The 19,742-nt window shown below is 42.7% G+C and overlaps 1 protein-coding gene and 1 long non-coding RNA gene across 16 annotated transcripts in view; one reads left to right on the top strand and one right to left on the bottom strand.

The window, feature by feature from the left end:
- Positions 1-19,742, top strand: part of SGMS2 (sphingomyelin synthase 2) — a 60,648-nt gene that overhangs the window by 24,396 nt on the left and 16,510 nt on the right. Inside the window, exons 1-3 of one of the 15 annotated variants that reach the window (XM_031607419.2) lie at positions 10,162-10,251; positions 11,632-11,705; positions 12,279-12,397. The exons of 1 other annotated variant lie outside the window; for it this stretch is intronic. The gene's annotated coding sequence lies outside the window, so the exon portion shown is untranslated. Of the gene's footprint in view, positions 1-7,471; positions 7,573-7,668; positions 7,971-10,161; positions 10,252-10,806; positions 11,337-11,500; positions 11,518-11,631; positions 11,785-12,278; positions 12,398-19,742 lie in introns of those variants that run through there. 13 more of the 15 variants (XM_090138827.1, XM_090138825.1, XM_090138830.1 and 10 more) reach the window with 13 other exon arrangements.
- Positions 1,669-10,006, bottom strand: LOC116237976 (uncharacterized). The gene is made up of 3 exons (XR_004168843.2): positions 9,918-10,006; positions 2,824-2,909; positions 1,669-2,146 (listed from the first exon to the last, which is right to left on the bottom strand). It is a non-coding gene; the product is annotated as an uncharacterized LOC116237976 (long non-coding RNA).

Raw genomic sequence — 19,742 nt, 5'->3', positions numbered from 1 at the left:
AGACATGAGAACATCTTCAGCAGTTGACAAAACTTGAGAGAACTTGACAAAGCCCCACAAGTTTTCTTACTGATAACTATTAAAATGTATAGAATAACTGTTAAAACTAAACAATTTTAGAAGTTAAATTGACTTTCCCTACCTGTACTACCTGTGTGCAAATTATACACAAATTGTGTGCAGTTAGCTTCGTGCATACTTGTTTCTTTTTTTCTTTTCCATAGAATTGCTCAGGTTGGAAAAGACCATAAAGATCATCAAGTCCAGCCACAACCTAACCATACTACCTAACTAACAACCCTCTGCTAAATCAAGTCTTTGAGCACCACATCCGAATGGTTTTTAAACACGTTCAGGGATGGTGACTCAACCACCTCCCTGGGGAGCCTATCCCAGTGCTTAACAACCCTTTCTGTAAAGAAGTTTTCCTGATGTCCAACCTAAACTTAGCTTGGTACAACTTGAGGCCGTTTCCCCTTGTCCTGTCACCAGTGAGAAGAGACCAGCCCTGCTCTTGCTGCAAGCACCTTTCAGATATTGGAAGAGAGCAATGAGGTCTCCCCTCAGCCTCCTTTTCCCCAGACTGAACGTCCCCGGTTCCTTCAGTCTCTCCTCGTAGGGCATATTCTCCAAGCCTCTCACAAGCCTTGCTGCCCTTCTTTGGACCTGCTCCAGTATCTCAATGTCCTTTCTAAACTGAGTTGTCCAAAACTGAACACAGCACTCAAGGTGAAGCCTCACCAGTGTTGAGTATGGGGTCAGGATGACTTCCCTAGTCCTGCTCACCACACCATTCCAGACACAAGCCAGGATGCCGTTGGCCTTCTTGGCCACCTGGGCACACTGCTGGCTCATATTCAGCCGACTGTCCATCAGTACACCAAGGTCCCTTTCCATCAGGCAGCTTTCCAGTCACTCATCCCCAACCCTGTAGAGTTGCCTTGGGTTGCTGTGACCAAAATGCAGGACCCGACACTTGGCCCTACTGAAATTCATATGGTTTACCTTGGTTCATCGAATCCACTTGATTCTATGTACTAACACTTTATCCTGTTGTTTGATATGTGACCGCTTCAGCAAACCATGGAACTCAAACAGTTTCATCTCTAAGAAAGCATAACTGTTATAAAATATCGAAGATGTTTACCAGAGCTGTTTTCTCAGCTTTAACTACCTGACAGTATTTTTTTATGTTATCTAACAGAAAGTTGTGATCAAAAGTGATAAATATTCCCGAGGAGATAGTTAAAAGAGAGAAATGTCAGATAGATAAAAAAGGAAAAAAAAAAAGTCCCTTTTAGGTGACTGAGCACTGAAACTTCTTGACCAAAAAAATTATGGAGACTACGTCATTAGAGCTATCCAAAACTTGGCTGGACAGCCCTAAGCAACCTGATAGAGCTTTAAATTTAGTTCTGTTTCAACAAAGGGTTGAACTGCGTGATCTCCAGGGGTGCCTCCAGTGTAAGCTTTGTTGTGATTTACAGTTATCTGTCTGTGTCCTAAATTGTCTGATATTTCAATCCCAGGAAGAGATGGAAATACTGTAGGCAACAATTTATAATAGGAAATGAATGCTCAGTATAAATTTATGTTTTTGTTTCCAATGTACTATTTTAAAAGTTAGTTCCCAGACTAACTTGTTTGAAATATACTTTTTAATGTGTTTATAGGCTCAGCTGCTCTGTATTAACTCTAAAAAAGGCATTCATCATGGAAAGCTTGACCCAGAGTTAATTTTAGAGGTGCTAGCAAATGCTGCTGTTATAAAGCCTTTTTCCTGTTTATGGTAAGAACAGATATTCTCTTCTCCCTATACTTACTATCTTGCCAAAACCAGGGGTCATTAACAAGGTGAATCTTTGCTTTTTTGGTGCTTCTGTCAATAAAATTAAAGGAAACACACACAACACTTCTACGATACTTTCTTTCTTTCTTTCTTTCTTTTTTTCCCAAATAGAAACACATGAAATATTTAAATAGTTAAAGAAATAATGTTTTAGTCTACATTTTTCTCATTACTACCACTGATGTTATTTGTATTTAGTAGGAGGAATACCAAGATAACTTATTTTTATCCAAACTGCGTGCAATTTATTGTTGAAACATGAAGAGGTCCTCGCAGTTTATCTTGCACAGATAATTTCTGTGAAAAGATAAAGGTGATCACAAATAAGTCAAAAGTATACATCCATTAGTGCTCAGGATATAAGGCCAACTGCCTGTTTAGCAAACAGTCAGGCAAAACCTAGGGAAGTCAATAAATGTATATGGACAACTGTAACTTTTCACCCATGTTCAGTAATAGAAGTGCAGACATATAGTCAGGTTTCCATTTTCATGTGAGGATCTCAAAATTATTTGACAAATGGACAGAGAAATGGGGAGAAAAATAAGGACTTTTCAAATATATGTAGAAATTATGTGTAGATTTCAAATACAGTCCCAAATGCTCAAAACCTTTGATGGAGAAGGCTGATTTCAGGTCCTTATAAATACATTGTCAAAAAACACTCCAAAAATATAGTTAGAAGCAACTTGCCCAACATCAGTGTGGAGCTGAAAATAGAACTCCAGTATTCTATTTAAAAACCCCAAGATAAACATTAGATTTACAGTGTTCCCAATAGACTATACAGTTGTTGGGTGTTTTTGTTGTTGTTGTTGTTGGGTGTTTTTTTTTGGTTGGTTATTTTTTAAAGTTCTTTTGGCAGGCTAATGAAGTTTAGCATTACACTGTGGGCTTGTATGACCTTCTTTCCTTCTGTAGCGTTCTTGGAACAATGTTATAATATGGTCATGTTAAAAGGATTTTTCCATTACCTTCTGATTCTGAGCTTGTTTTCATATTTTTGCGTACCATCCTGATCCACCTTGCATCTTTGCAAGCACACATGAAGCCACTCCCCCTGACAGTAATTTGATTCATTCAAATAATTATTTATTCTTATAATTATTATAATATTCTAATAATTGTTATTATAATATTTATTCTAGGCACCCTATACTTTTCTAAGTAAAGTGTGGATGCATATAGATTAAAAAAATACTGAATATTATCTTACAAACAAGCAAATTCTTACAATAATTAACTGAACATCCATTACACGTTAACCCTTCTAGCAGGATTGAAAACATGAAAAACTATAAAACTTTCTTTAATGCTTAAAATCTTAATACCTGTATGGTATGTGAAAAGAGTCTGATTTTGATTCAGAGTAACAAGTCAAAATGCTGCTTATTCTCATTGATTACACTTGATCAGTAACTTACCAGGTATATAATTGTCAGACCATTAGATGCCAATGCTTCCTCATAGGAGTTGCCTGGTCAGCAGTGTTTCCATAAGTCACTCAGTTATTGCTGAGTCAGAAAGGAGCACTACTCTTGAGAAAAGACCTAATATACTTTATCTTTCTTCATAATATGAGAAGAATCTAAGAATCCTCATATTTCTGATTCCAATATAATTCCTTCTTCAAAGCTGATCATCTTGTAAATGTTTTATACTTTCATACATTTTATGCCTATATCTGAACTGGCATAATGCCAATTCAGCTCAGAGCATAATTAATCAGTATTGATCATATTCAGACTAGATACAAGAGTCCCATCAGCTTCAGCCTGTAGAATGCTCTTCCATGGCCATCATACCTTGTACTGCCTTTCCTGGTGTGTGCAACTCTGGAAGCATCTGAAGCATCTACAACTCCTTGCGATTAATTCATAAGAGAAGAACAATCTTCCCTTTTAACAATGAAAACATCCCAAAGGTCTGCCTACATATAAATTTGCAGTATCAAAATCAAGGTTATGCTGTGGTGTTTTCCGTTGAGATATATCACAGAAAACTGCCAGCCTCCTCATCTCTTCTAAGATCTGCCACTCTTAAGCTAATTTACTATTCATCTTTATCTCACCAGATGATAGAAGAACCCTCTCCCTGTGCTATGAATCACCCTTTCTGCATTCTCTTCCAAATCAATTAAAAAATATTAATCAAAGGGAAAGACACATTAGAACATTCTTTAACTACAGGAAATGTACATTTGGCAGGACATAACACTTCCCAGATCCCTTTACTTTGGCTTCATGCCCATCATAAACCATATAGACACATCTATGTGATGATACGTACAAACTGTCATAGAGACTTGTCAGGAAGTGTTTTTTCAATCTAAAAAGTCATCCATCTATCAACTGTTTCTCAACTGGGGCCTTTGTGCCAAATTTCTTGGGCATGACTTTCCATAAGAAAAAGAGGGTATTTTGCTGTCATGTAAGAGAGCTGAGAATTACTTCTGATACATTTCAAATACAGTGGAACAAAGGTTTTCATGCATTTTTTCACCAAGCTCATGCATCTTTTGAATCCTTTAAAAAAGAATACATATTAAAGGCCTGCTAATACACAGAATATCAAAAGAAGTGTGTCATATTTGAAATTCAGACTGATCTGCGAGTCAACCGTCTTTCACTTGTTGATATCTCCATGGTTCATGACTTACTCACTCTCTTGAAGGATATCTGTCAGAATGTCTTCAGCTACCACTTTGCTTTCAGATTTAATTTTACAGCCCTGCCCGATACAATGGAGAGATTTCATTTGAGATTATTTGTATATCTTCCAGTATTTTTAAATTATCAGAGGAATAGGTTTGGGCTTGTGTTAAGGCATTACATATTTGAGGAACATCACACTACACTAAAAAAAAACTGCTTTAAGAGCAGCATTTTTTTTTTATTCAATGTATAACTAGATTAAGTCCAATTTGTTGGTTGCTTCACCTTTTTATTTAAAAGTTTTAAAGAAGCATCTCTATTTGTGCTAATCAGAAAGAAAATAACAAATGAGTACTATGATACATAGACAAGCCACTGGAATAGATAAGCAAGTACAGTGTTATTCTGCCACTTCTGAAGCTTCTTGCATTGCCTGCTATCAGAGCTAGGGCAGCAGATTAGACAGGAGGTTAACCTAGTATTCTATTTCTCACTGTATGTTCCATTCTGAATTTATGTTCAGGTGACAACAGCAGTCATATTTTTTAAGTAGACCAATTATCCTTCATGCAATAATGTCAGCTGCTTAGGTTTAAAAATAATTGTGTCTAAAAAAGTCTTCAAACTAATAGAATACTAAAATGTATGACAACAAGATAAAAATGACACCACACACAAACCTCAGTGAGGTGTGATAAAGCTTAGTGCTTTTGGATTGCTCATTCACCTTCGAATCTTACTTCTTTCTCATTCATTTTTTCCTCCTTTCTCCTTCATAGAAAAAGTACATACAGAAAGACAAAAAAAGAGATTATCTAGCAACTCCTGTGTTCAGCTACTGCTAGTTTGTATTAGAATTTATTTAACTGCTTTTTGTTTTGCATTACCAAGATGGAGAGAAAGAGAGAAAGAGAAAGAGAGAGAGAGAGAGAGAGAGAAAGAAAGGAAAAGAAAGGAAGGAAGAAAGGAAGGAAGGAAGGAAGGAAGGAAGGAAGGAAGGAAGGAAGGAAGGAAGAAGGAAAGAAAGAAAAAGAAAAAACACTATAGAGTTTTTGTTGAAGAGGACAGCTGCTAGCAGGGAAAGCTTTAGCAGAACTATTCTGCTTCAGAGAGGTCTGTTGCTTCTGCAAAGTAAAGAAATAAATAAAATCCTTAAGCTTAGGAAATATCAACTGAGATCCCTAGAGGAAATAAAAAGAGAGCTACATGGGAAAGATGAGGTCAAAGAGGTTAGATAGGAAAATCGTTCCGAAGTATGAGATGATGAAGTAGGTAAGAGTGAGTGTCAAAGAAAATGGCCTAATTGTATTGCCTGTTGGTAATCGTTACAGCTATGCATCTTCTTTTAGTTTTCATGCATTTAATGTCATATCCATAAATTCTAATGATTTTAGAGAAGAGCCTTAATAAGGCTTTTCAGCTGCCTGGCATCTTTCATCTGATATACTAGTTGTTTCCATAAATGTCACCTCTTTTCCTAAAGAGGTTGAGAATATTTCCTATGTTTCTGCTTGACACAGTTTCCTAGAAACATCCTGATCTTCCAATTTGCAAATACAGAAGACAAACTGGAACTGTTTATCACTGATACTGTGTTTCCTTTCTATACCTTTTGTCAAGTACCTGTGCTCATACTGTTTTTTCCAATGACTTGTTTCATATGAGGAAAGCTTTTATTATGTCTGGAGAAGAGGAGGCTCAGAGGAGATCTTATTGCACCCTCCAGCTTCCTGAAGGGAGGGTGTGAGGAGGGTTTTGGCCTCTTCTCCCAGGCAACAAACAGGACCCGAGGAAAATGGCTGCATGTTGTACCACAGAAGGTTTAGGTTGGACATAAGGAAGAACTTTTTCTCTCAGAGTGGTCAGGCACTGGAATGGCCTGCCCAAGGAGGTGGTGGAGTCGCCGTCCCTGGCAGTGTTCAAGAGGCTCCTGGATGAGGAGCTACAAGATATGGTTTGGTAGCTTGTGGTGGTAGCAGTGGTGATGGGAGGATGGTTGGACTGGATGATCTTGCAGGTATTCTCCAGCCTTGTGATTCCATGATTCTATGATTCTATTCCAGTGATATTGTGTACAGAAAGTGCTCTGAGTTTGGGTAAAGGGGATCTTACAGACCATTCAGCCCCAACCCCTGCTGTGGGCTGGGTGCTTCCCACCAGCTCAGGCTGTGCAGGGCCCATCCAACCTTGGGCACCTCTGAGGATGGGGCACCCACAGCTGTGGGCAGCAGTGCCAGCACCTCACTGCCCTCTGAGTAAAGAATTTCTGCCTGACACCTAACCAAAATCTTCTATTCAGTGATTTGGTATGCACGTATTTTTAGATAATCAATTTTTGGCTTCAGTAGTTTGGGGAACTTGTTCAAAGACCGTTAAACATTCCTTGTATTTTACAGCTTCTAAAGCACTTTAGATAGTCTGAACACTAAAAGCACTCCCAAAGCAAGCAGCGCTCCCACCCAAAATAAGAGGAAAATAACAAACAAACAAAAACCACGGGAGATTCCAAAGGGAAAAAGAAAATAAAACAGTGACTTTTTGATACAGCTTTTTCTGGTTTTGTAACTGAAATGCTGAGAAAGAAAAACGAAGGTTTTGTTGTTTGTTTTTGCCTGTTCTTGCTTTGCTTCTAAGATCGCTGTCACCCTAAATCGGTGTTTTAGTTTCCTACGTGCTTTAGTAGGGAATGTAAGTTCAAGCAAAGCTTCAGCATTTATTTCCCCCCCAGAATTACACAGGGATGTTGTCAGTAACGTATAAACTCCTGAAAACCCTAGTAAAACCGCAGCGCCACTGCTCCGTTAATTTGGGTAATGAGAAAAGCCAGCACGGCGATCTTTGAGCCACACAAACCACACGAAGCGCTGAAGCCAACCAACCGAGGGCCGCCCGTGGCACGCTTTGCATGGCCCGGCCCAGCCCCGCCCGGAGCCCGCCCAGCACCTGCGGGCAGAGCGCAGCCCCGCCCCGCCCCGCTGCCGGCTCGGCGGGCGCCTGCCGCCTCCTTTGAAAGCCGGGCCGGGCGGCGGGGCGTCCGGGTTGCAGCATGAGGCCGCAGGTGAGCTCGCGGTGCGTTGCCTGCTTTGCTTTTGGGGGCTTTCCTGAGGCTTTAGGGCAGATGTAGCCGGCTTTGCTTAGTTGCGCTGGAGTTAACTGGAGTTCTCGAAGTTTGTGCGCTTGGTGGTGTTTACCTTAATAGTCCGCTGTTTTGCAGTGGGTAATGGTGTTCTTTTATTTGGGCTCGGCTTCTTCTGGCTCGCTGGGGGAGGCTTGCTAGCGGAACAGCTGGGCGTGTGGCTGCCGGTCCCTTCCTAGGGCCCGGGCTGTGATAGCGGGGCAGGGTCGTGTGCTTCTGAGCTGCCGTCCTTGGGAAGTAGCGATGGGAAAACTTCTCTTACAGTCCTTGTGGCTTATCTGCTTGTTTGGTTGCCCCTCAAAAAATAGCGGTGGTGAACCTCGAAGGCAAGGTATGTTTTGTTGGTGGTGGTATTTTTCCTCTGTGTGTTCTAAAGCCCTTGGTAATAAGGAGGAACTGGTGAACTGATTAAACATAAACTACCTGGAAACTCCTCCTCTCTGAAAAGTGGCACGTCTCAGAACTTGAAAACTTACTTTGTGAAGCGCTGTTCAGGACTCTAAGCGTATGCTGTTGAAGAATCTGGTTGTGAGTTGATATTTCATGTGTGTTTGGCTTTAGTGTATTTTATTATTTCGTAATTGACTGGCAATAATAAATATGGAGTTGCCTCACCTGTTTCAGGGCAGGAGTCTTAATTCCCACCCCTCTAGATAGGAGGCTGCAGTGAGAATCAGGGTCTGGAATGTGGTGTCAGTCCTGCAGACTGCTTCTCATTTATGTGCTACTTGAAGAAAAATGAGCATGAGCTGTGAGGGACTCTTTGTGGGGGGGAGAGGAGGGCTGGATTATGAGACATCCGTGTGGAATAGCTATATATTTCAATCTGCCCTTAATGCAGTTCTAATAAAGGCTACAAATACATGTGAGTATGTATGTGTTCATACATACACATACGTACTCGCTAGTTCTGAAACTACTCTGATAGGGAAAAACTGTGTATCTCTTAAGCATGTCTGTCTTGTGTGTAGATGTCTGCTGTAGCTTAGGTATGCAAGTAGGCTTTTTCTTTTTGTACTGGTGTTTGCTCTTTCTATAAACAGTAAGGTTAGCCTGAACCAGAAATTCCTATATGGTTCTTACTCCTGCCCTGCCCCTTGAACTCCCTCTTGCAGGCCCAGCTCCATCCCACGGCCCTAAGCAGGGCTCTGGTGGTAGCTGCCTTTGAAAACTGCCTGGCTGTCTCTTTAGAAATAGAACTTTAATGCACGAGCTGGCTGTGCTCGTTTATAGAATTACTGTTTCCAATAATATCCCTGCTGATCTTATGAGAAGGATAAAAAATAAATAAACAGTAATGAAAAAGATGCTGGATGTGTTCCAAATGAAATAGAACGGTGATTTTTTTTTTTTTCTCAAAACTCTTCTCCCCCTCCTCCCCCCCTATCTTGTACTTAGGTTAGGGCAGGAGGGGACATGATCTGATCTGTATCTTGACCTCCTCGTGGAACTTTTATGATTACAGTTTCCCTCATAAAACTATTCCATTGTTCTGAAAGACTGAAGTTCTCTTCCTCCTTATTTCATAGAATCATAGAATGGCCTGGGTTGAAAAGGACCTCAAAGATCATTTTGTCTCAACCCCCCTGCTGTGTGCAGGGTCGCCAACCACCAGACCAGGCTGCTCAGAGCCACATCCAGCCTGGCCTTGAATGCCTCCAGGGATGGGGTGTCCACAACCTCCTTGGGCAAACTTCCATTCTGAAAAGAACCTTTTTGAAGGCAGTCTTGTTACTATCAAATAATGATCAAGAAGTGTGCTGCTAACTTCTCCGCTGAGTTCTGTGACTGTACAAACACACCCCTTGCATAGAAGCAGGCCTTGAGAGTAAGACTCCTGTGATGCAGTAGGTGCTGATGCCAGGCTCCCCTTCCTGGGTGCACCCCTCATGGCTGAGCCGTGCAGCACTCAGCCCAGGGATGGGCTGGGCATCTTTCACGGGGTTAACTGTGTTCCCTTTTCCACTCTCAGGTGCAGTGCTTCAAAGAATAACGTTCTAAACTAAGGCCAGGACAGCATTTCATGTATATCTAAATCCATCTGAATGATGGCCAGTAGTCTTTCCCTTTTCTCCTTCTGTCCTTTTTTTAAAAAGAGTGTTTTGGAATTTAATAAGGGAAGATTAGGGTAGGAGGAGGGCAGGAAAAAACCGTCTATCTAGAATTTGCTTGATGCCTTTGCCTGTAGCAAAACAAAATGTGTATATTTTATGACTGTAGCTTGTATTCTGCTACTCCATCTGTCAGCCGTTCTACAGCATCTTCAGTTAAAACCCACCTTTGCGAAGATGCCTGCAACTAAGTACGCAGTTAAGCTTGGGCACGTGCCTTTGTAAGGGTTTGGGAGCAGCTCCCTGCGCAGCCTCTGGTGTTCCCTTAGGTCCGGGTAAAGGACGCATTGCCCAGGAAGCGGGTGATAGGGAAGTGGGTGGCGGAGCAGGTGGTAAAGGAGGATCGCTGTGACGTACAGGGCAGGATTCTTCTGTTTGTTGCCACAGGTGTACGCGCGTCTGTCTAGCAGTGGAACAGCAGCAATCTGCTCTCGTTGCCTGTCTCGTAACACGCCACTCGCGTTAGGCCTGCAGAGGGGAATGCCTAAAATCCGCTGCCAGGTGCGGCCGCGCCGCGGGGCGGGACGTCTGTGCCGGGTGGCCGCTGCCTGCCGTCGCCGGGTGTCCGCAGGGCAGGTGTACCGCGGCCAACGCCGGTTTCGGTGCGGGCGAGCCGCCCGCTTCCCCCGCCCCCACCGATCACATGCCTGCCGCGCTGGAAGGCTCCCAACAGAATGATGTGGATTGTTTTTATTTATTTATTTTTAAGGCCAGCGGGGGCTGCCCGCATCGCTCGGCCTTCGGCGGGTCGGGTGCCAGAGTTCCGGCAGAGCCGCTCCCCGAGAGGCGCGGGGGGCGCCGCGCTCCCCGCGGCCGCCGCTGGGCCCGCCCGTCCCTCCCGGCGCGGCGGCGGGGGGACCGCGCGCGCGCAGAGGCGGCGCCGCCGCCACCACCGTTAGCGCGGGGGCCGGGCGGCGGCCGCGCCGGTTTTTCCGGCCCGCGGCGCGGTGAGTCACCGCTCGGCGATGGGGCGGGAGCCCGAGTGATGTCGGGGGCGAACGGCGAGCATGAGGCCGACGGTAACGGCCGCGGCAACGGCCGCCGCGCGCCGCCTCGAAGCCGCCTCCGACCGCGGCGGCGCTGAGGCGGCGGCGGGGCCGCTCTGCCGAGTGCCGCTTCCCTGACGCCCTCGGCGCCGGGCCGCTCGGCCGGGGAGGAGAAGCCGAAAGGGAAGGCGGAGGGGCGGCGAACTTTCCCGCCGCCGCTGCCCGCTGTGGGAGTGTCCGGCCGCCGGCGGAGCCCCGAGGTTCGCGGCCGCCTCCGGAGGGGGAAGCGCCCGCGGCGCCGCTCCGCTGAGTTGGGAGCGGCGCAGGTGGAGGAGCGCGGCGCGCCGCGGCGGGGAGCTCCGCGCGGACCCGGGTCCTGCGCTGCCGCCTGCGCGCGGCTCAGCGGAGACACGCGCTCGGTGCGTTGTGCCGGCGAGGCCCTCGGCAGCAGGGAGAGCGCCCGCCGTCCGGGTTTCTCGCGGAGGTACGTATGCAGGCGGCGCGCCCGGCTTACGGCCGAAACCGAGTGCTTGAAGAGCGCTGCGAGTGCCCGCCCCGTAGGACCGAGGGCTTGGGACTGCCCGCTCGCAGCTGTGCGAGGTGAGGGTCGGCGCGCGTTCGTAACGGTGTAAAGGTGCGCGGCTGTGGGCTGGCCGATGGCGGCTCCATCGGAGACGGGCTTCAACTCCGTGAAGCGCGGCTGAAGTTTACTTCTCGCCGGGGTGACGCGGTACTTTTCCACCAGCCTTGCGTGGCTTCTGGCTTCGGTTTGGCTCAAAATGTGTGTGAAAAGTAGTTCATCTCCTGGGCAGGCTTAAGTAAACAAATCCTAGGATACAACGTGGACGAGCTGTTGTTCTGCTTAAACCGTTTGTTTGCTTTTCCTTTTTTAAAGGACGCCTGTTCAATGTAGATCTCCCTCCTTGGGCTGCTGAGCTCTGTGTGAGCTAACGGCTGTTAATTACACAGGTGAATGTCTGATTATCATACGCGTCTCAATATGTGCTGCTTTTCGGAGTGCGGCGGGCTTACCGAGCTTCACTCCAAGGTGTGTTTATTAAATGGTTTGCAGAAAGCCTGAATTATTTAGTGTTTAAGGCATTTTATGTCTATTATTTGAGTAGGCGTTTTTTAGTTACTTTTTTAATGAAGCTTTAACTTAGCTGATTGAGGGCTTGTTTTACTATGGAGATCAATGAGTTTACTTCTATCTTCTTTTCTTTTGGCATAGGACTTATATTGATTTTCAGTAGGGAAAGGTGTAATCAAAATGGGATTTCAAAGAACGCGCTCGTCTCAGTCCTGAAAAATGTTCAACAATACCATATGTAACATGCGGTCATAAAAGGTATTTGAGGAGAGGCAAAGTAGAGGGGAAGGCAAGCCGAGTAAAATTGTAAGGTGATGACAGTAGTTTGTAGATAAAGGTCCCTAATGAGATTGGACTGTCCTTGAAGTGAACTCAAACAGAAATCAATGGGAAAATGAGAATTTGAGGTGGGCAAAAATTGATTTATTTTTCTTTTTTCCTTTTACTCTCAGGCTGGTAATCTGAATCCGGAGTAACTTTATGCACCTCTGTATTTGAAATAATGAGCAATGGCTGGCATGTTGATGGGCATCTATTTCCTGGATCGTGAAAGCGCCTTGTGATTAATGGTGTAAGATATGAAAGTTGTGGTCTGGCTCTAACAATCTTGTTTTCATGAGCTGCATTCCAAATTAATTTAAAACTTGCTCTCCTAAGAAGATATCAGAAGTATAGAGTCATGTATGTAGTGTTATAAAAGGCTTCCTACTAATGTATATCAATTTAAAGAAAAAACTCACAAAACTCCTCTCCCTGTCTATAGGGGAACTGAGTGACAGATATCACTTAAAGTATTTTACCTTCTGTGTTTGTATACCCAATAGAAGTATAGAAACTGGTGTACTGATTTTTATTTTGGAGGATTAGTTTCAAAATTTTTTTTAACAAGTGATAGACTTTAAAAATGAGTAGTTGTGTTTGCAAGGTTGAGAAGATGTTTAAAAAGGCTTTAAAAGAAATGTTTCTTCATAGAAAACGACTTTGAAGATGCAGCTATTTGTAACAATTTGGATTTGTTTTCTCATTTCGATGGGCTATTGACCTACAATGGTCTTTGATACTATTTGTGGGGAGTGGACAATACAGATGCTGTTAGGTTTTATTTAGTATGGGTATGGTATTGCAGTAGTCTCAACAGATGCTGGGAAGATTAGTGCAACACTAGATCCTCTGTCTGCAGAAATCTGTCTGCTGGGAGGATGGATGGTTTGTACCATGGACACCACTGTCCCAGAAGATGCTGCAGGACACCAAGCATGTCAGGCACCAAAGCACTGCTGTCCCAGCACATGCTGAAGATCTTAAGGCCTACTGATAGGAAAGGTTTATCTAATACAGATAGCTCTGTTTTGTGTAATCTGCACCTGTTCAAAAGACATTCCTTAAATGTATTGAACCCTACTTTTCAGTAAGGCTCTGAAATCATAATAGCTCAGATGAGTCCTGTGCCAGGGTGCAGCTTGCTTTGCTGCTTCTCTTGCCCCAAATAGCTGTTGTGTGAGGATGCACAATACAGAGAGTTAAGTACTTCTGGTGATTACAAGTGGTTTTGGAAGTCTAGCATGTAGCTATCAAGTTCTGATAGGACAAAAGCCTTTTCTGAAACCAAGCTTCAGGAAAACTCATTGCCCTCTAGGTAACGTATGCTGTACCTTTAACAAAAGGGAATTGCTGTGCCTTGAGGCCATGCTTATGGTACCTGAGGCAAGCTTCCTGCTTTACTGTGTTTTGTCCCTCTGGCATTAAAATATTTACTTCTAATCTGTTCTATGAATGAGGAAATTAAGTAGCTTGTCAGAGGTTCTGAACTGTTGAGTTAATAATTGAAAATACAATGGTTCTTAATAAAACACTGGGTCTAAATCTAAAAGGAGGAAATCCTTGAGCATGGTTACTGAGAAGAAAACTCACTAGAATTCATGAAATTTAGATGCCTGTTACAGTAAAAAATGTACTCAGTACTTAACAATATGATTGTCCAGATGAAATACTGTTTCCCACACGTATGAATGCAGAGAAGAGTGTCCTGTTCACTTGCAGACATCTGAGCAAAGAGCAGGTCTCTTGCTTTCATTCAGTTTATGTAGATTAGTTTGCCATAATGTCTGTTTCAAGGAATCCCACTAATTCCGTATAGACTTAGTAAACAGAAACTCACTTGTTGCTATCAGTGGACCTGTGATACTTCCAGAGGGTGAGTTTTGCTGGCACACCAACCAGGGTCTTAATAGCACTTGCTTTTAGAGTTAACCTTTAGCTGCTCCCTGCTGTAGCCTTCTATCTCCTTTTCTCTCTGTGTACTGGGACTTCCTTAAGGCTGACTCTCTTTCTGTGATCCTAGGCAACACAGTGAGCTTCACGCTAAGCAGTGCAGTGCTTTCATGTCTATGGTTACTGATGCAAAGTGGACTAGTGTTGTAAGCCTGTTCCTCCTTGAGAAAAGGTGCTTGAGTCTCTTGGGTGCAGCGCTGAATGTTTTGGGAAGTTGCATCAGCGTAACAGATTCAAACTGAACTCCTACAGAGCATTTAAGATATTTATCTGAGAATGGCTGACCATAAAATGGATTCATTCAAAATTAATTTTGATTTAGCAGTATTAAATCCTGAATTTGTAAATCAAGTGTGTAGAGTTGAATTTGTAGTCTTTTGTAACCTTAACAGAGCGCAGGACTGTTCAGCTTCCAACAAGTCTCTGGCAGAGACCTGTTCAGAACCCAGACAGGGAAAGGTTTTAAACTGAGACACAGGACATTTGGGTTAGATATTAGGAGGCAGTTCTTCACTCAGAGGATGGTGACACACTGGACCAGGTTGCCCAGGGAGGTTGTGGATGTCCCATCCCTGGAGGCATTCAAGGCCAGGCTGGATGTGGCTCTGAGCAGCCTGGTCTGGTAGCTGGCGACCCTGCACATAGCACGGGGGTTGAAACTAGATGATCATTGTGGTCCTTTTCAACCCAGGCCATTCCATGTTTCTGTGGTTCTATGAACTTTTAAGATTTAGCTTAGAGCCTTTGGCAAAAGGCAGTGTTTTTCTGTTACTGAAGTGCTATTACAAGTGTCTTGGCATGTTATCTCCCAGTATTTCTTTAATAGAGCACCTGCATCCATAGAAGTCCTTTATTAAGAAGTCATCTGTTTTTTACTGTTTATATTCTGATTCAAGTAAGCTGTTTTTTTTGCCTTTGTATTTTTAGCATTTGCTCTTACTGTGCTAAGCCTTTTAAGATCTTAAACTGTTGTGTGAGGAGAGTTGACTAGCTTTGCACATCTAGTGATATGAAATGTACATAACAGCAGCAAAATATTTACTTGTGCACACGCCCAGGTTCCTTCTCGTGTATGCTCACGTGTTGGGTGGATGGCTAGTGGAGCAGCTGTTCAGATTCTCCTTGTTTTAAGGAACAAAACTTGGTGGAGAGAAAACAGCAGACATGCTTTAGTTTTTAATTGCCTTCCATATGGAGGACATGATACATTGTATGCCTAGTTGATATTTCTAATAAATTTCTACAGTAATAGATCTGCTCGTCTGATTCTTGTCCTTCCCCCACATCAACCTTGTGAATGGGAAACGGCACTTGCTGTTTGTAGCTGCTTTATAAGGGTGCCAAGTACCACTGCCCATGTCTCAGTTTGAGGCTGAACACAGGCTGTATTGAAGCAAACTGTTCTCATTGCTGCCACTGCCTCAAAAGGACATTTTAAAAAGCTGGAATGCTGTGTTACTGTCTTAGCACTGTTGAGAACATGCTTAATGTAGTATAGTAGTGTTCTGTCATCTGATCCTCTGCCAGTTATTCTGGTTTAAATTTGTGTATTGTAATTTCAACATAAAAATAAGCCTTTAAACTGAAAATTTTGGAAGCGTCCTTTTTTTCTTTAGCTCAGTGTGGAGAGAAATTAAGAATGGTAGATGTACTTTGGAGTAGTTTGTACTTCCAGTAACCAATCTACTTCAGGTGTGTATAGAAGCTATTAATATCTCAGAGTGCCACGTGTAGCTGAAAAGTTTGTGTTACTTTTAGTTCCTGTGTGTTAGGACCCTGGCAAAATTCCTACCTGTTTGTTTTCATATTTGCATAATACTGCACTAATCCATAAGAGTGCTGTGTTTCAGTTATAACGAAACCTTTTTTAAAGTGCTATTCTCACATGGAAAAACAAACAAACAAAAAAAAAAAACCAACTTTACTGGTTTTCTCTGAATTTGTATGCTGTTTTGGGCATGTTACTTAATGAGAATTAGTTCCTGTCTTCTGCCATACCACTTTGGTCTTGTAGAGGCTTATTATGATGGCAAAACTTGGCTTTATTTGATGAGTACCAAGGTTACACTTGCTCATCTGCTTGCTGAATAAGTGCAGATGTTCAGTCTGCTGTGTTTTATGGAATTACTTTGTTTCACTACGTATTTGTTCTTCTGGGGGGAAAAAAGCCAACAACAAACAACTCTGCACCGTGGGGAAGATATGCCAGCAATTCAAGCTGGTCCTCCAAAGTGAAGCTGATTCTTTCTATCCCGTGAGAAGGAACGCTGTCTGAAATAGTCTGAGTCCTGTTTTTACTACTAAAAGCAATTGTGCAAACAGCTCTTCAGTGTTTCTGTTTTTCCAGAAGCATTAACTTCCATGATGAACTTCCTTCTTGTGAGGAAGGGCTGTGCTGCCCCATTTAGCTATGAAGCAAAGGACATAAACAGCACTGGTTCTACTAATGTGCTCTAATAGTAAAAATCTAGGCATGGACAGCAAGAGAGCTTATTGCTGTGTGCTTCTGTACCCTACAGAGGCTGTATCCTGTGTTTGCAGACATTTCTTCTAAAATTCATCATCTAAGCAGTGTTTACCAAATAATTGAATGCTACACATGCTGTGATACTGAATGAAATGCACCCTCAGCTGAGGACAGCTTTTTCAGTGGTAACCATGGTGGTTAGCTTCATTTATGCAGTTCCTAAAATATGGTTAATCTATCCTTATACGTGCAAGTAGACATAATAATGATGACTAGAATTAGAAGTGTAATTCATTGGTATAGAGGGCTGCTTTAAAAGAAAAAGTTATTCATATGAATATCTCAGAGATATGATCATATTATTCACTGATCATAGTCAGCTTTTTGCTTTGGAGTGGACGCTGCATTCTCGTCACTGCACGATCAGAGCAAGGTAAGTAGCTATCTGACTTGGTTTCACTCTGCAGGATAAATGCTTCTACAACTCTTTTTTTAATGGGGCTTAGTTTATTTTAAACTTCATCTTAAGCATCTTTGATTTTGGACTCTAATTCTCTTCCAGCTGTGCAGCACTGACTAGTCAAATGAAATTAAGCTGGAACATGGGCAGGAGATTGTGGGAGTTGAGGGTGAAGGCATGAGGTGGAGAAAGATGTGCTCTGTTCTGTCTTGTTGCATTAAGGACAAACTCTAAAGCATTTTTTTTTTCTTAGCTGCAACTTTTTGAAGTGTGCTTGCATGTATTTCTTATTCCCTCTCTGTACTCCCCTGTAATGTAGTCAGTGCTTAGCACTGCAAGCCTTTCCTAGAATACGTTTAAAGCAAAGCAGTTTATTCAAAATGGGACTGTGTAATATGCAAAGAAAGCTGTTGGTTATGGAGGCCTGTATTTGTAAATATTAGGACACTTGCAAGAGAAATGCTGTAATTAGGGTTCACATAATTTGCTCAAATGACTACATCTTGATTAATCTTTAACATCATTATGAAAATGCGTAATGCCATTTTAATGGGTTGTGTTACTCTGCAAATGTTAGACTGCCATTAAGTAGCTTATAGTTTGGTCACTAGTTACTAAAAACAAAGCATGCAGAAAGTCTATTTATGTTTCTGTAGCAATATTCTATAGTGTGTTCAGTTAGAAGCTCAAATGTTGAGGCTTGTTGAAAACTGGAGTTCTTGCTGGAGGGTATCTCAAAATGTGTGTGTGAAATACTTGCTGTTCTGGTGTCTGAACACACCAGAATGAATTCTGACCCTGGGCCCTTGGAGTGACTGCCTTGATTGATTCCTTATGGAATGTGGGATCAGTTTGTGTGATCATGGTGCCTGTGCTTCTGCCTCATAGAAAAACAAGTGAACTGGTCTTGATTCTATCTGAACCAGTTTCATAAATCTTATTGACAGACATGGGAAAGCTGTGAGACGTGGAGAGCTTTCTCTGAGTAGTTGTGTTTCAGAGTAGGACAGTCAGTTACTCAGTTTGGGTTGAACTATTTCAGTGTTGAAGATGGTACCGCTTTCTTGAGCATATGCTTTAGTATAACCATACTGGGGATGTAGAATGAAATGCTTGTTGTTCTGGAAGCTGACTTACTGTAAAGATGAGACACTTCTATGCTTGTGGCCAGTATATCTAAGTCTGCTTCAAAAGTTAAGGCCACTCACAATGAGCGTTATTCCAAAGGAAAGCGGTTTTTCTCAGAGTCTGCATGTGATTTTTCAGGCTTGACTCGTTTCCCAGTATTTGCTTGAATACTAACACTGAGTGTCTCCAGTGTTCTTTGTCTTGAATGGGATGCTGAAAGATGGGAAATCATCTGGCGAGTTTTAAGAAGGGATAGTCCATCTGCTGTAGAACATAGATGCTGATTTCTGGAGGGCTTAAACTACGTAAGTGTAACTTAATTTGTATATTGTGCCAGTGCAGCATTTTGCATTCCTTGTGATACAAAGATGTTTTTCATATGGCTTATTTAAACTTTTATGTGTGCTTGCTATTGAAAGAGCTTTTAGTTATTTTTAAAGGCCTCCAACAGAAAAAGTTTTCCTCCTTGAAAGTCAAAACACTGGGAAGAAATAAGAATAGATTGACTCTGGGCCTTTGAATAAACTCAATTCCATTAATTAAAAAAATAAATGCAAATCCCACGATCTTACCCGTGAGTAACTTGTGATCAGCTGTCTTTATATGGAAATAGAAACGCATTTCATGCAGTTCAAAATTAATCTGACCTGCGGCATGAGTTCAAGTTGCACGGCCCAGGCTTCCTGGAGGAACTCACTTCAGTTATTACTGCTGCTTTGAGGGAGCAGCATAACGTAGGGTGGAACTTATTAGTACTGCAGCGTGATTTCTGCTTCCAGTTAAATGAAAGATGCCCTTGTGGATGACAGCTTGTATGGCAAGTCCTGAAGAATCCCATGTTTTTATCTTGTCTTGATAAAAACAATTTTAAGAGACCATGAGCTGTGATTAGTGTAGAATGCTTTAGGCTGTCTTCTTAGGCTGCTCCAGCTGTTGCCAATGTGTTAAAACAGCTCTGAGGTATTAGGGTGGTAGTTAAATGTACATGGGTCTCTTCCTAATTTGTGTTAGAGCTTTTGTTTCCTTTGCAATGTCATAGTTGCTAGCATAAGTTGTCTGTTGTGCACTGTGGCTGGTATTCAGGTATCTGATATTGTCCTTGCCAGGTTGTGTTACAGTTACATAACTGGAGCACTAAAGATGAAACTGAAAATCTAGCAACAGCTTCAAATAGTGACTGCTGGTTGAAGTAGGCTAGGCCCATGTTTTAGATCAAGTCTGTAAGAAGCTCCCTTTGTGTTCTTTGCTACCTCTGTAGAATAGGTGTAAATGCTAAAGGTTGCGTTGGCATCCTTGATGCCTTGTCTGACTCTGGGCAAGCTGTTATCCTCCATGAGGAGAGTAGTGAAGAGCAGAAGCATATGCGATGGCTCTGGCTGAAAAATGCTCACTCAACAGCACTTGTTGGAGCAACTGATTTCAGTAGAGGTTTGGTTGTAGAAGCCCTTGTTAAAGGCTCCTACCTTGTAAGGCACAGACCAGTACAAGGGGTCTGGATTGATCTAGTGCTATGTTGATGATATTCTGAAATACAAGCCATTACAGTGTCTAGCCTTTGGGTTCTTTTCTAGACAGTAATTCTCTTCTATT

Source organism: Phasianus colchicus, chromosome 4 (genome assembly GCF_987193195.1).
Source record: "Phasianus colchicus chromosome 4, bPhaCol1.hap1.1, whole genome shotgun sequence".
In the NCBI taxonomy this organism is placed as follows: Eukaryota; Metazoa; Chordata; class Aves; order Galliformes; family Phasianidae; genus Phasianus; species Phasianus colchicus.
Note: the sequence above shows the minus strand (reverse complement) of the source record. Positions and strands in the feature narration are given on the sequence as shown.